Below are 17,094 nucleotides of genomic sequence, written 5' to 3'. Positions count from 1 at the left end.
GTAAGATCATTAGAGTTTCCCACATCCACAATAGAAGCTTAGACCGTGTATGAATGATTTTCATACAATGAAAAGATTTTCTGATAAAAATCTCTTAAAATGTCGAAAGTACCTTAGATGACTAGACTACCTAGATGTATGCAACTTATTCAGAGTTTTCATTGAAACTGAATGTTATACTAGAGCTCCAGTTAATTTCACAAAGCCACTCTGAATAATATCCATTATAAAGTATCATAAAATGTGATAAGATTACCTGTTTTTTAGTAATAGATTTATTATTAGAAGATTTCTGAGTATACAGAAAAATTATACAGAAGATATAGAGAGTTCTCATATGCTTCCTCTTCCCTACTGCTCCCACACCCCCACAGAATGATGGTGGTAGGTTACTCGCTAAGTCATGTCGGATCCTTGCCACCTCATGGACTGTAGCCTGCCAGGCCCCTCTGTCCGTGGAATTTCCCAGGCAAAATTACTGGAGTGGGTTGCCATTTCCTTCTCCAGGGGATCTTCCTGATCAGAGATCAAACCTGTGTCTCCTTCATTGCAGGCAGAGTCTTTACCACTGAGCCACCAGGGAAGTTCCCCCCCACAGTTTACCCAATTATTAATATCTTGCATTCAGTTCAGTTCAGTTCAGTTGCTCAGTCGTGTCCAACCCTTTGCAACCCCATGAATCGCAGCATGCCAGGCCTCCCATACTGTTCATGGGGTTCTCAAGGCAAGAATACTGAAGTGGTTTGCCATTCCCTTCTCCAGTGGACCACATTCTGTCAGACCTCTCTGCCGGGAGCCAGTGTGGGGAATCCCGCCCGTGGCAAAGGACATGAGGAAAGGGGCCTGACAAAACGCAAAGGCAGGATCAGGCCTCAGGGGTCCCCTTGGATTTTCTTGAGCATCTTTCCCCAAAACCAGTCTGCCTGCTTTACTGTGTTATGCTTTCCACCTACTCTTCTAACATTAACAGGGGGCTGTCCCCCCAGCACCTTTTTCTGGAAAAAGTTAATTTAGAGCTTTTAGATAATAAGTCTCCTGGGCATAATAAGAGTGTTTCAATCCCAAAAGCCCTCTGATGGCTTTCTAGCCTGCCTGACAGGTTTGTCCGGACTCTTACAGCTGTGCATGTGATTGTTTGCGGCCTCCTGACCGCAAGAGGCACAGGAAGCTTAAAACATCCTAGGAATGTAGGGGCTTCTGAGGAGTCAAAATCATTAGAATAGGACTAATTAAGGGTTTCATTGTTGAGCCAATACTTGCTGCCAAGTTTTCATATCTTTTATTTGTTGATATAGTTGGTATGTAGAAAAAACAGGTAGTAGCCCTGGTATTAGCAACATTAGATCTTTGAGTTAAGTACTTTCTTTGTTATAACCCATTGCACCTTTGTTCTACAGGAATGTAACTTTATTTAGTACTTTGAGGGTGATGCAGATTAAAGAAAAAACACTTCAAGGGAAAATGAGTTTTCTGGTTGATAGACATTTATCTAGGAAAAGAGCCATAAAAATGTTAACAGGCCCCCTGGCCAGAAGATGATGTAAAACCACCTAAGACCTTTTGTATACGGGAAGGTATGCAAAAAGAAAGCCTGGTCTCAATAAGGGTCAGGACTGCTGCCCCTGCATAACTCTGCATATTCCATTATTTCTTTATGTACAACTTGGGGTATATAAGCTGCTTTTGAAAATAAAAGTCTTGGGTCTGGCACCAATGCTTGGCTCCCCCATGTCGTTCTTTTCTCCCGTTTCAGGCTGAATTCCCATCTGGAGCACAGAGGCTCTCTGTGTCTACTTATTTGCCCTGGCTTCTAAGATCCACGCGAGAGGGAGCCCAAGGCGGGGCACCCTCCGCTATTCAAGCAGGCGCCGGTGGCCTATGTAGACGGTGCAAGCTCCTTGTCTCAGAGCTTTATTGGTCTCCTGTGTAAACCAAGTTATTCACCCTCTTTTCTCCACTAATTTTCCTACTACACTATTCTTTCCTAATCTCTCTTTGTATCTCTAATGAATAAGTCTCTCCTCGACGACTCCATCCCTGCTTCAAATTCCCTGGATCCACCAGGGCTGGACCCCGGCACCTCTCTACCATGATCCACCTGTCTTGGGTGGCCCCACATGGCATGGCTTAGTTTCATTGAGTTAGACAAGGCTGTGGTCCGTGTGATTAGATTCACTAGATTTCTGTGATTATGGTTTCAGTGTGTCTGCCCTCTGATGCCTCTTGCAACACCTACCATCTTACTTGGGTTTCTCTTACCTTGGACGTGGGGTATCTCTTCACAGCTGCTCCAGCAAAGCACAGCCACTGCTCCTTACCTTGGATGAGGGGTATCTCCTCACCACTGCCCCTCCTGACCTTGAACGTGGAGTAGCTCCTCTTGGCCCTCCTGTGCCCGCGCAGCCACCGCTCCTTGGACGTGGGGTTGCTTCTCTCGGCCACCACCCCTGACCTCAGGCATGGGGTAGCTCCTCCCTCATATGGTTACAGTCTCTTATAATCCTTTGTATTTCTGCATTGTCTGTTGTAACCTCTCCTTTTTCATTTCTAATTTTGTTGATTTGATTCTTCTCTCTGTTTTTCTTGATGAGTCTGGCTAAAGGTTTGTCAATTTTGTTTATCTTCTCAAAGAACCAGCTTTTCATTTATTAATCTTTACTATTGTTTCTTTCATTTCTTTTTCCTTTATTTCTGCTCAGATCTTTATGATTTCTTTCCTTCTACTAATTTTGTTTTTGTTTGTTTGTTTGTTCTACTTTTTCCAGTTGTTTTAGGTGTCTTGAGGTAGGATCATACTGGTATAAACTTCCCTCTTAGAATTGCTTTTGCTGCATCCCATAAGTTTTGACTTGTCATGTTTTCATTGTCATTTGTTTCTATAATTTTTTTTATTTTTCTTCTGATTTCTTCAGTAACCTGTTGGTTATTTAGAAATGTGTTGTTTAATCTCCATGTGTTTGTGTTTCTTAGAGTTTTTTTTCTTGTAATTTGTTGGGGGCCAGCGTGAGGAACTCCGCCCATGGCAAAGGTCATGAGGAAAGAGGCTTGGCATACGCAAAGGCGTGATCAAGCCTCAGGAAACCCCCTGTTCCCGAGCATCTACCCCAAAACCAGAGTCTGTTTTATGCTCTCGCCTACACCTCTGACTTTATGGGGGGCTCTCCCCCATAACCGTTTCTCTTGGAGAAGGAGTAAACATGCAGCTCCAAGGCAATAAAAATTCCTGGGCGTGACAAGAGTGTTTCAGCTTACGAACTCCTCTGAAGGTTATCTAGCCCGCCTGTATAGGTTTGTCTGGCCACATGCGATTGTTTACAGCCTCCAAATCTGAGAGGCATGAGATGTTTAAGACTTACTAAAGGCAAATTCTTTTGGGGTTAGAAATTATTAGTATAGTGGGTTGGTTAGGAATTATATTGGTGAAGGGTTTTTCATTTGTTGTGCCAATAATTGCTGCTAATTCCCTCCCCTGGGTGGGACAAGGAAGTCTCAGGTCAAACCTCTCTGCTGACAGACTAGCTTGTGTGACAGGATTACCTATACTCCTGCCACTACTGCACATGATTGTTTACTACTTCTCAACCATAAACAGCACAGAGAGTTTTGGAGTATTTTGAGAGTCTTAATTAGCATAGGGCTTTTCTCATTGTTGAGTCAATTATTGCCGCCAGGCCTCCATATCCTTAGGCACCTGGGAACATATTAATCAATGTATTTGGAATATAGAAAAGGAAATATAGTAGTTTTTGATGTTAGCAATACTAGACTTTTTGAGTTAATGAATTTTCTCTTTTGTATTAGATCACTGTGCTTTGTTATAAATCACTGTGTCTTTGTTATGTAAAAATGTAACTTTATCGCTATCTTAAGACTAAATAGATCTTAAGGGGAGCATTGGTGAAAGGATTTTCATTTGTCAGGCTGATGTTTGCTGCTAAATCTCCATATTCCCTGTCCTTATAATGAATATAACTAACAATATAGGAGAAATAAGTATTAACCTTTAAGCATATAGGAGAAATAAGTATTAACCTTTAAGATTAATCCTGTTAACCTTGGGTTAAATAAATTCCTTTCTTGATTGTAACTCACTACACCCTCACCCTATAGGAATGCAACTTTATCTGGAGGGTGGTGCCTGGTTTAAGAAAAAACACCCTTGGAGGAAATAAGGTTTTTGGTTATCAGAAAGAAAGGATCATAGAATGTCAGCAGGTCTTACTCATGGCCAGAAGATGATGTAATATCCCTAAGACCCCCCGAGTGACTCTGTATTCATCCCTATGTGTAACCAAAGGTACATAAGCAAACCCCAAAATAAAGAAATCGGATCAGTTTCCGGAAAGACTGATTCCACCATGTTGCTTCTTTCTTGCTCCTGTTTCTCTGGCTGAAATTCAGCCTCTTTTCTCCACTAATTCTCCTACTACACTATCCGTTTCGAATCTCTCTATATATCTGTAATTAAATATGTATTTTTCCAAAGATGCTGACGCCGTCCCCACCTTCGAATTCCCTGGATCCACCGAGGCTGGACCCCGGCAGTAATTGATATCTAGTTTCATTGCACTGTGGTCAGAGAAGATGCTTGATATGATTTCAATCTTAAATTTACTGAGGTTTGATTTGTGACCCAAGATGTGGTCTATCCTGAGGAATGTTCCATATGCACTTGAGAATAAAGTATATTCTGCATTTGGATGGAATGTCTTGAAGATATCAGTGAGATCCATCTCATATAATATATCATTTAAGACTTGTGTTTAGTTATTAATTTTCCATTTGATGATCTGTCCATTGGTTTGAGTGGGGTGCTAAAGTCTCCTACTATTATTGTGTTACTGCCAATTTCTCCTTTTATATCTGTTAGTGTTTGTCTTATATATTGAGGTGCTCCTATGTTGGGTACATAGATATTTACAACTGTTATGTCTTCATCTTGGATTGATCCCTTGATCATTATATAGTGTCCTTCCTTAACTCTTGTAATCTTTAAGGTCTATTTTGTCTGATATGAAGATTGCTACTCTAGCTTTCTTTTGCTACCCATTTGCATGGAATATATTTTTCCATCCTCTCACTTTTAGTCTATATGTGTTTTTAGGTCTGAAGTGGGTTTCTTGTAGAGAGCATATATATGGATCTTGTTTTTGTATCCATTCAGCCAGAAGCATTTAAACCATTTACATTTAAAAGTAATTCTTGGTATACATGTTCCTATTGCCATTTTCTTAACTGTTTGGTGTTGATTTTGTGGATCTTTTTTCTTCTCTTATATTTCTTGGCAATGTTAAGTCCCTTTAACATTTGTTTTAAAGCTGGTTTTGTGGTACTGAATTCTCTTAACTTTTGCTTGTCTGAAAAGCTTTTTATTTCTCCATCAATTTTGAATGAGATCCTTGCCGGGTACAGTAATCTTGGTTGTAGCTTTTCCCCTTTAAGTTCTTTAAATATATCCTGCCATTCCCTCTAGCCTGCAGAGTTTCTGTTGAAAGATCAGCTGTTAAATGTATTGGGTTTCCATTGTATTTTTCTTGTTGCTTCTCCCTTGCTGATTTTAATATTCTTTCTTTGTGTTTAGTATTGGTTAGTTTGATTAATATGTGTCTTGGCATGTTTCTCCTTGGGTTTATCCAGTATGGGACTCTTTGTGCCTCTTGGACTTGACTGACTATTTCTTTTTCCATGTTGGGGAAATTTTCCACTATAATCTCTTCAAAAATTTTCTCATACACTTTGTTTTTCTCTTCTTTTTCCAGGACCCCTACAATTCGAAAGTTGGTGCATTTGATATTGTCCCAGAGGTCTTTGAGACTATCTTCAGTTCTTTTCATTCTTTTTACTTTATTCTGCTCTTCAGAAATTATTTCTATCATTTTATCTTCCAGCTCACTGATTCATTCTTCTGCTTCAGATATTTTCCTCTGATGGACAAGGCTGAGTGAGGTGGTAATCCTGTCTGCTGATGATTTGGTTTGTATTTTAGTTTTATTTGTTGTTTAGATGAAGTGGCCTGCACAGGGTGCTTCTGGTGGTTGGGTCATGCTGGGTCTTGTATTCAAGTGGTTTCCTTTGTGTGAGTTCTCACTATTTAATACTCCATAGGTTTAGTTATCTTGTAGTCTCAGGTCTTGGAGTCCGTGTTCCCACTTGAAAGGCTCAAAGCTTGATCTCTGGTCAGGAACAAAGATTCCACAAGTTATGACATTAAGTGAAATTAAAACAAATATCCATAAACAAGAAACCAACGATGAACCCCAGACAAATGGCAGTTACAAAATCAGGCAAATAATAATTAAAAGAATGGAATATACACATGTACATATATACCTATGAACAAAGTCAAAACAGTCCAACAAAAATAAAGTACAAAAAAAAAAAGTACAATAGCTTGATCTGGTGAACAAAAGAAATAAAAAATTATACTTACCAGTTAAGAACAAAACTAAAGCAGAAACTGTAAAGCAAAACTAAATCAAGGTGACAGGTGGGGGAATAAAGCAATGAAAACTAAGCTAACAAATATGTTGAGAGGAAAGGAAAGAAAGAAAAGAAAAGATATATATATATACAAAGTTAAATAGAGGAAGATGAAGAAGATTTATATACATTAAAGATTAACTGCAAGGGGAAAAGAACAATAGGAAAGGCAAACAAAGGAATAAATGTAGAAAACATATTGTAGGCTTAAAAAAATTAAAATTTTTAAAAAAGAGAAAGAAAAAAGAAAACAGAAGAAAAAAGAGAAAACAAAACAAAAAAAACCCCAACTCCACAGAACTTCAAAAGTCCAACGTACAGGCAGTGGTTTATAACAACAGTAATAAGTGTGACTGAATATACACATATACATATACACCTATAAGCAAATTCAAATCAGTCCAACGAATATAAAGTAGAATGATTGACCCAGCAAACAGAAGAAGCCATAAATTATATCTACCAAAATAAAACTAACAAAAGCATGAACTGGAAAACAAAAGTAAAGAAGGTGTCAATTCGGGAATAAGGCAATGAAAATAAAACTAACAAATATGTCCAGAGAGAAGGAAAGAATAGAAAGAATGGATATGCAAAGTTAAATAGAGTTAGATAAAGAAGATTTATATACATTAAAGATTAACTGCAAGGGAAAAGAACAGTATGAAAAGCAAAGGAAAGAATAAATGTAGAGAAAATAATAATAGGCTTAAAAAATTAAAATTAAAAAAGAAAAAAAGAGGGGGAGAACTCCCCAGAACAGCAAAGGCCCAGTGTAGAGGTAGAGATTTATAACAAGAATATAAAAATGTAACTTAGAAAAATAAAAAGCTCAAAATCTTGATTAGATATCATAGTGTCAATAAAATTGACAATTACAACAGAGGGGGGAAATAGAAAAAAAGAAAAAATCCAAAAGAATCTACAGAACAAGTCAAAACATCAGAATAATAAATGTATTTCTTGAGTCACTACTGTCAAGAGTCCTTCCCTGCTGGGAGTCACAGTCTACTCACCTCCCTAGGATGTCCTCCAACACTGCTGATCTCTGGACATGCTGTGGGGGCAGCTCAGATTCTAATCTGGTCCTACTCCTGTGTGTTCTTGCCTCCAATGTCCACAGCCATCAGAACTAGTGCGTTTTCTTTTGTGGGAGCTCTCAATGACGTTTTATATATTCCATAGACACAGTGTCTGCCTAGTTGTGCAGATTTAATCTGCAGCTTGTACAGCTGGTGGGAAGGTTTTGGGTCTTCTTCCTTAACCACACTGGCCCTGGGTTTCAGTTGTGGTTTTATTTCCACCTCTGCATGTGGGTTGTCCACTGGGGTTTGCTCCTGAGGCTGCCCTGGAGGACTTGGGTTTGCCCCTGTGAGGGCCAGGTGTGGAGGTGGTGCAGCTGCTTGGGTCACAGGGGTTCTGGCAGCACCAGGTACTCAGGGGAGTTGGCGGCTTGGGCAGCAGGAAATATAGTGCTCTAGAAGGCTATGGGAACCAGTATTGGCCAATACCCTCCAGTATTCTTGCCTGGAGAAACCCCTGTCAGAGATGCGTGGTAGGTCACAATCCACAGGGTCCAAGGAGTCAGACACTACCAAAATGACCCTGTACACATAGACATAAGAATTTTTTTGCCCATGGCAGCTCTACCCCAGTGAGAGTCGAGCATGAAGGTAGTACATTTGCTTGGTTTGCAGGGACCCTGGCATTGCCAAATGTGTAGGGACACAGATTGCCTCCATCACAGGAGTTATGGCCCTTTCAGAGTCTTTTTTTGAGGCTCTTGTAGCTGGTGATTAAAAGGCCTCGGCCAGTCTTTCTCCATAGCTCTGCCTTTTCAGACACTTAGAGGGCTCCTTTGCCTGGAGTCCTTCTCTGTTTTTCGGCGCATCAGTCACCTAGAGGGGCCCCTGGCTGGAGTCCTACTCTAGTTCAGTTCATCAGGTGTTTGGTGGACCAGCCTCTCTACTGTTCAGTTGAGGATGCTGGCGTGTGGGGAGAGAGGCTATGGCGATGGCTCCACCCCCTACTCGTGACTCAGCAGTATCGCCTTGCTTCCATGGCTGCCTGGCTTTCCTCCACAGGCTTTCCCACCACAGTCTCCTCCTTCACGTCCCCTTGGTCCGTCTCTCCACAGTCAACAGCAGCCCTTGTCCTGGGATTACTCCACAATCCCCAAACTCCAGCTCCCAGCTGCTGTCCCTTCTAGGGGACCTGCGTCCCTGTCCTGCATATCTATCCAGGGTATGTATGGCTGTGGCAAGGACTACCTTGTTCTCATTCTATTCAGGCTGTCACAGATAAGCTGTTTCACTCTCAGCCTTAAATGTTTCTTCTCTGGCTCAGATAATTGCCCCGATGTGGGGATTGGACCCCTGCTTCAGTTCCCCCGCCCACCGAGGGCAGGTCCAGTCCTACTAATACTCCAGTTTAGTAGGGGGGGAACCCCCTACTTCCTTAGTCCTATTGAGTTTTGTGTGGTTCTACATATTCTTTTGCACTGGTCAGGCAAGTATTCCCGTCCACTCTCAGTTGGTGTTCTGCATGCACTTCTGTGTCTGAAGGTGTATTCCTGATGTATCTGTGGAGAGAGATGTACTCCATGTCCACCTACTCCCCCGCCATCTTGTTCTCTCCATTGTAACTTAAAAAAAACAATTTAGTATTTCATGAATTTGGTAGTGAAATTAAGCAACTCAGTTCCATGTTAGATAAAATACAAAATTTTGATCAATAGATAACTAAGTCAAATTGTCCCTGCAGACAGTGATTTCTGACTGGTATGCTGCTGCTAAGTTGCTTCAGTCGTGTCTGACTCTGTGTGACCCCATAGACGGCAGCCCATGAGGCTCCCCCATCCCTGGGATTCTACAGGCAAGAACACTGGAGTGGGTTGCCATATCCTTCTCCAATGCATGAAAGTGAAAAGTGAAAGTGAAGTCACTCAGTCGTGTCCGACTCTTAGCGACCCCATGAGATCAAAATGAGATCTATTTTTCTACTTAAGTCAGTGTCCACAAATCATGTAACTCAATTGAATAGGAGACTCCTCTTGTATCAACTTCAAGGCATCCAGAGGAATAAAAAATATTTATAAACACACACTCTCTCTCACACACATACCTATACCCTACTCAGGGAACATATAAAACACATAAAGTATTTTTCTATATCTTAATTTGGTTTAATAATAATAGCTACTTGAAAAATCAAACATTTAGTGAATTTAAGGGAGAGAAATAGGAGTAAATAGAGTTAAAGGGTAGGGAAAACAAAGAAATATTTTTGAGACTGTGAACTACGTGGATCTTCTGCTATCTTAAGATTTTTTTTAATGGCAAAAACAGAAGAGATAAGGAAGAATAGAAACAGAAGGGAGGGCATACATACATGTTCCCAAGACAAATGCAGACGTGACTGTTTGATCCTGGGATGGTAACATGAGCTGGACACAATTTAGAGAGACGATTATAGTGATAGCAGAGTCATGGTGTGGGGGGGCACGCATATAGAACAATAGCGTAACAGAAAGAAAGGATAGTTGACACCTAGAAGATAGCACACACACCATGCACAGAGACAAGAGTGAAGATGCATATAAAAGACAAATGTGCATAGAGAGAGGAGAGGCAACAGAACTCATACTTCCCAGACACATTTTAACTGGGTCACTGTTGCAATTTTGTTATTTAAATAGTTTTGATTCAAACTTCCTTTGGAACTATAGAGGATCTTGAACTCTTGACTTGAGGAAGTATTAATTAAGCCCTATGAAGAAAGTTTAAAGGGAGAAAAAAGGCCATTTTAAATGGAGTAACATCCCCATCTTGTGGTGTTTCAGAATATTGACTGCTTTTTAATGGCATTTCGAGTTTACATAATTAAACGATAGCTAACTTGATTATTCTTGGGAACAGGGGACAGTAATTACAGAGAAAGTTGAATCTGCAATTTCTCAACCTATTAAAATTTTAATGGAAGAGTTACACTAGTAAACAGTAGGTGCTAACTATTTAATAGTTCACTGTTCAGTGTTTGCCTTAACTTACCAAGGTCAGAGCAAGAGTCAAGAGGCAATCTACATTTGAATTTACCTTTTCTCAAATTTATTGACTAGAAGTTTCATTTCTTAATATTACAAAATCTAATTTTCTTGCACGTTGTGATATAATGAAAAGCTAGGACCACTAGTGCCGCCGACAACAATTCTTACATTCAGTTCGTTTCAGTCACTCATTCATGTCTGACTCTTTGAGACACCATGGACTGCAGCATACCAGGCTTCCCTGTCCTTAACCAACTCCTGGAACTTGCTTAAACTCATGTGCATAGAACTGGTGATGCCATCCAACCATCTCATCCTAATGCATCCCTTCTCCTCTTGCCTTTAGTCTTTCCCAGCATCAGGGTCTTTTCTAATGAGTCAGCTATTCGCATCAGGTGGCCAAATTATTGGAGCTTCAGCTTCAGCATCAGTCCTTCCAATGAATATTCAGTATTGATTTCCTTTAGGCCTGACTGGTTTGATGTCCTTGCAGTCCAAGGGACTCTCAAGAGTCTTCTCCAACACCATAGTTCAAAAGCTACAATTCTTCAGTTCTCAGCTTTCTTTATGGTCCAACTCTCACATCCATAAGTGAGTACTGGAAAACCCATAGCTTTGACTAGACGGACCTTTGTTGGCAAAGTAATGTCTCTGCATTTTAATATCTAGGTTGGTCATAGCTTTTCTTCCAAGGAACAAGGGTCTTTTAATTTCAAGGCTGCAGTCACCATCTGCAGTGATTTTGGAGCCCAAGAAAATAAAGTCTATCACTGTTTCCATTGTTTCCCCATCTATTTGCCATGAAGTGATTGCACCAGATGCCATGATCTTTGTTTTTTGAATGTTGTTTTAAGCCAGCTTTTTCACTCTCCTCTTTTTCTTACTTTACTACACTCCATTCCCTTAGCCTGGGACCCATCTGGTTACCTGTAATATGGAGTGGAGTCTCTGAAAATGCATGGTTAGGAATGTAAGTGTATTCTCTATTCTCTTACTTTTTGTTGATTTTGTTCTTTGGCATAAGAGGTTTAATTTTTAATTAATCCATGATTTAAAGCATTCACTGAAATGCTGCTGATGTGCCAGAACTGTGTAACTAGGAATATAAAAGTAGGGAAGGTGAGATACAGCCCCTACCCATCAGATGCTTATAGTCTATTTAGGGACATAGACAAACACATGAGTCACATTGAAAAGTAAGGTGATGTGGATGGGGATTAAGACAGCAGAGGAAGAAGAGAGGATGTGTAGTTTGCCTCCTCCCATAAATATGTCAAAATTACCTCTACATGTGGAACAATTCTCATGGAAAACTATCTGCAAACTGGCAGAACTCCTATATAACCCAGGCTACAAAAAATATTCCCACATAAATAGTGAGGAAAAACAAACAAACCCCCTAAACACTGAGTTGCTCCAGCAACTTGGGAGGAGATCACATCCCTGCCAGGGCCACTGAGCAGAAAGGGAGTCCCACCTCATACCCTGTGCAGCTTTAGCTCCTCAAACACCAGCCACACTCTCTCAAGGTGATAGTGGCCAGTACACCATAAGGAAATACATAGCTGGTGTCCAAATCGAATTTAGTCCTGGCACTGAAGACATTTAGCACATACAGCCTATATGGGGATGATCCCACATAAAAACACCTCTTCAAGATCATGAAGATACATGTTTCACCTAAGTTCATAGAAATAGAGAAAGGTAAATAAAATGATAAGGCAGAGCAACTACTCCCAATTGAAAAAGCAAGAGAAAACTCTCCACAAAAAACCCCTGAGAAACAGAGATAATCAGTTTATCATATATGCAGTTCCAAAAGTTGGTAGTAAAAGTTCTTACTGAACAGAGCAGACAGGAGAAGCAAAAAGAACTACAGTCTTACAGCCCATGGAACAGAAAACACAATCACAGAAAGTTAGACAAAATGAAATGGCAGAAGAATAAGTCCCACAGGAAGGATCAGGATAAACCCCCAGAAAAACAACTAAGTAAAGCAGAGATGGGCAGTTTTCAAAAAAAAAAAAAAAAAAAAAAAGAATTCAGAATAATGATAGTGAAGATGATCCAGGATCTCAGAAAAAAATGGAGGCAATGATTGAGATGATACAATAAAAGTTTAACAAAGACCTAAAAGAACTAAAATACAGAGTTGAGCAATCCAGTAACTGAAATGAAAAATGCACTAGAAGAAATCAATAGCAGAATAACTAAGGCAGAAGAACATGTAAATGACCTGGAAGATAGAATAGTGTAAATCACTGCCATGGAAAAGAATGAAGAAAAAAATGTGAGGGAAAAAAAAAAAAAAAACTAAGACAGTTTAAGAGAACTCTGGGACAACATTAAAAACACAAGTATTTGCATTATAGGGGTCCCAGAAGGAGAAGAAAGAGAGAAAGGGCCTGAGAAGATATTTTAAGAGATAGTGCTGAATACTTCTGTAACAGGGCAAAGGAAACAGTGACCCAAGACCAGGAAGCACAGAGAGTCCCAGTCAAGATAAACTCAAGGAAGAACATGCTGAGATTAATCAAGTTGGTAAAATTAAAGACAAATAAAAAAGTATTTAAAAGCAACAAGGAAAAAACAACAAACATATAAGAGAACTCATAAGGTTATTAGCTGACTTCTCAGCAGAAACTCTACAAGTCAGAAGGGAGTGGCATGATATATTAAAAATGATGAAAGGGAAGAACCTATAAGTAAGAATACACAGCAAGGCTCTCTTTCAGATTTGACATAGAAATAAAAAGCTTTACTGATAAGCAAAAGCTAAAGGAATTCAGTACCACTAGACCAGCTTTGCAACAAATGCTAAAGAAACTTCTCTAGGTGGAAAAGAGACCAGCAATGTAAAACAACTTTGTACATATATAGACTGTTGTATCAAAACCTAATGGGAACAGCAAACCCCAAAACTACAATAGATACAAAGAAAAAAGTAAAAGCAACCCAAACAGAACACTAAAGATGGCCATCAAACCCCAAGAGAAGAGACCAAGAGAGGAAGGGAAAAAAAATAACTTATAAGAGCAAACCCAAAAGAATTAACAAAATGGTAATAGGAACATACATATCAATAATTACCTTAAATGAAAGTGGGTTAAATGCTCCAACCAAAAGACATAGACTGGTTGAATAGATACAAAAACAAGACCTGCATATATGCTGTTTATAAGAGGTCCATTTCATACCTATAGGCACAGATATACTGAAAGTGACAGGATGGAAAAAGTATTCCATAAAAATGGAAATTGAAAGAAAGCTGGAGTAGCAATACTCATTATCAGACAAAATAGACTTTACAGAATATATTAAGAGACAAAGAATGTTTACATAATTGGTCAAGGGATCAATTCAGGAAGAAGATACAACAATTGTAAATATATATACAGAACTTAGGACCACTTTGATATATAAGGCAAGTCATAATAAGGGAGAAATTGAAAATCAATAAGGAAACACTGGCACATTCAGTTCAGTTCAGTCGCTCAGTCGTGTCCGACTCTTTGTGACCTCATGAATTGCAGCACGCCAGGCCTCCCTGTCCATCATCAACTCCCAGAGTTCACCCAAACCCATGTCCATCTAGTCGGTGATGCCATCCAGCCATCTCATCCTCTGTTGTCCTCTTCTCCTCCTGCCCCCAATCCCTCCCAGCATCAGAGTCTTTTCCAATGAATCAACTCTTTGCAAGAGGTGGCCAGAGTATTGGAATTTCAGCTTTAGCATCAGTCCTTCCGGTGAACACCCAGGACTATCTCCTTTAGGATGGACTGGTTGGATCTCCTCGCAGTCCAAGGAACTCTCAAGAGTCTTCTCCAACACCACAGTTCAAAAGCATCAGTTCTTAAGCACTCAGCTTTCTTCACAGTCCAACTCTCACATCTATACATAACCACTGGAAAAACCGTAGCCTTGACTAGACGGACCTTTGTTGGCAAAGTAATGTCTCTGCTTTTTAATATGCTATCTAGTTTGCTCATAACTTTCCTTCCAAGGAGTAAGTGTCTTTTAATTTCATGGCTGCAGTCACCATTTGCAGTGATTTTGGAGCCCCCCAAAATAAAATGTGACACTGTTTCTGCTGTTTCCCCATCTATTTCCCATGATGTGATGGGACCAGACGCCATTATCTTAGTTTTCTGAATGTTGAGCTTTAAGGCAACTTTATCACTCTCCTCTTTCACTTTCATCAAGAGGCTTAGGCCAATGGATTTAACTGATATTTATAGAGCATTCCATCCAAAAGAAGCAGAATACAGCATTCATCTCATGTGCACATGGAGTATTCTCCAGGTTTGACAAAAGCTGGGCCACAAAATGAGGTTTGGTGAATTTAATAAAACTGAAATCTTATCAAACATCTTTTCCTATTACAATAATATGAGATTAAAAGTAAAATAGAAGAAAACAAATTGTAAAAGCCATAAACACGTGCAGGATAAAAATATACTAGGAAAAAAACAATAGATCACTGAAGAAATCAAAGAGGAAATAAAAAAATACCTGGAGACAAATGAAAATGACAATACAATAACCCCAAATCTATGAGATACAGCAAAAGCAGCTCTAAGAGGGAAGTTTATAGCAATACAAGTTTACCTCAGGAAACAAAAAAAGTCTCAAACAACCTAACTTTTCCCTGAATGGATGAATTTAACTCAGATGACCATTATATCTACTACTGTGGACAAGAATCCCTTAGAAGAAACGGAGTAGCCCTCATCATAAACAAAAGAGCCCAAAATGCAGTAATTGGATGCACTTTCAAAAATCACAGAATGATCTCTGTTTGTTTCCAAGACAAACCATTCAATATCACAGTAATCCAAGTCTATGCCCTAACCAGTAATGCTGAAGAAGCTGAAGTTTAATGGTTCTATGAAGACCTACAAGACCTTATAGAACTAACACGCAAAAAAGATGTCCTCTTCATTATAGGGGACTGGAATGCAAAAATAGGAAGTCAAGAAATATCTGGAGTAGCAGGCAAATTTGGCCTTGGAGTACAGAATGAAGCAGGGCAAAGGCTAAGAGTTTTGCCAAGAGAACGCACTGGTCATAGCAAACACCCTTTACCAACAACATAAGAGAAGACTCTATACATGGGCATCACCAGATGGTCAACACTGAAATCAGACTGATTATATTCTTTGCAGTCAAAGATGGAGAAGCCCTATACAGTCAGCAAAAGAAGACTGGGAGCTGACTGTGGCTCAGATCATGAACTACTTATTGCAAAATCTAGGCTTAAATTGAGGAAAGTAAGGAAAACCACTAGACAATTCAGTAATGACCTAAATCAAACCCTTTGTGATTACACAGTGGACGGGACAAATAGATTCAAGCGATTAAATCTGATAGACAGAGTGCCTGATGAACTATGGACGGAGGTTCATGACATTGTACAGGAGGCAGTAATCAAGACCATCCCCAAGAAAAAGAAATTCAAAAAGGCAAAATGGTTGTCTGAGGAGGCATTACAGATAGCTGAGAAAAGAAGAGAAGCTAAAGGCAAAGGAGAAAAGGAAAGATATAAGCATCTGAATGCAGAGTTCCAAAGAATAACAAGGAGAGATAAGAAAGCCTCCCTCAGTGATCAGTGTGGAGAAGGCAATGGCAACCCATTCCAGTACTCTTGCCTGGAGAATCCCAAGGACGGAGGGGCCTGGTTGGCTGCAGTCCATGGGGACGCGAAGAGTTGGACACGACTGCATGACTTCACTTTCATTTGTCACTTTCATGCATTGGAGAAGGAAATGGCAACCGACTCCAGTGTTCTTGCCTGGAGAATCCCAGGGATGGTGGAGCCTGGTGGGCTGCCATCTATGGGGTCGTACAGAGCCAGACACGACTGATGTGAGTTAGCAGCAGCAGCAGCAGTGATCAGTGCAAAAAAAATAGAGGAAAACAATAGAATGGGAAAAATTAGAGATTTCTTCAAGAAAATTAGAGATACCAAGGAAACATTTCACGCAAAATGGGCACAATAAAGGACAGAAACGGTATGGACCTAACAGAAGCAGACGATATTAAGAAGAGGTGGCAAGAATACACAGAAGAACTGTACAAAAAAGATCTTTATGACCCTGATAACCGCATCGGTATGATCACTCACCTAGAGCCAGACATCCTGGAATGCAAAGTCAAGTAGGCTTTATGAAGCATCACTACAAACAAAGCTAGTGGAAGTGATGGAATTCCAGTTGAGCTATTTCAAATGCTAAAAGATGATGCTGTGAAAGTGCGGCACTCAATATGCCAGCAAATTTGGAAAACTCAGCAGTGGCCACAGGACTGGAAAACATCAGTTTTCATTCCAACCCCAAAGAAAGGCAATGCCAAAGAATGTTCAAAGTACCACACAACTGCATTCCTCTCACGCTAGCAAAGTAATGCTTAAAATACTCCAAGCCAGGCTTCAACAGTACATGAACCATGAACTTCCAGATGTTGAAGCTGGATTTAGAAAAGGCAAAGGAACCAGAGATCAAATTGCCAACATCTGTTGGATCATCGAAAAAGCAAGAAAGTTCCTGAAAAGCATCTACTTCTGCTTCATG

The sequence above is a fragment of the Oryx dammah genome, unplaced genomic scaffold, assembly GCF_014754425.2.
Source record: "Oryx dammah isolate SB20612 unplaced genomic scaffold, SCBI_Odam_1.1 HiC_scaffold_17, whole genome shotgun sequence".
Taxonomy (NCBI): domain Eukaryota; kingdom Metazoa; phylum Chordata; class Mammalia; order Artiodactyla; family Bovidae; genus Oryx; species Oryx dammah.
The sequence above is the reverse complement of the archived record's forward strand: the minus strand, read 5'-3'. Positions refer to the sequence as shown.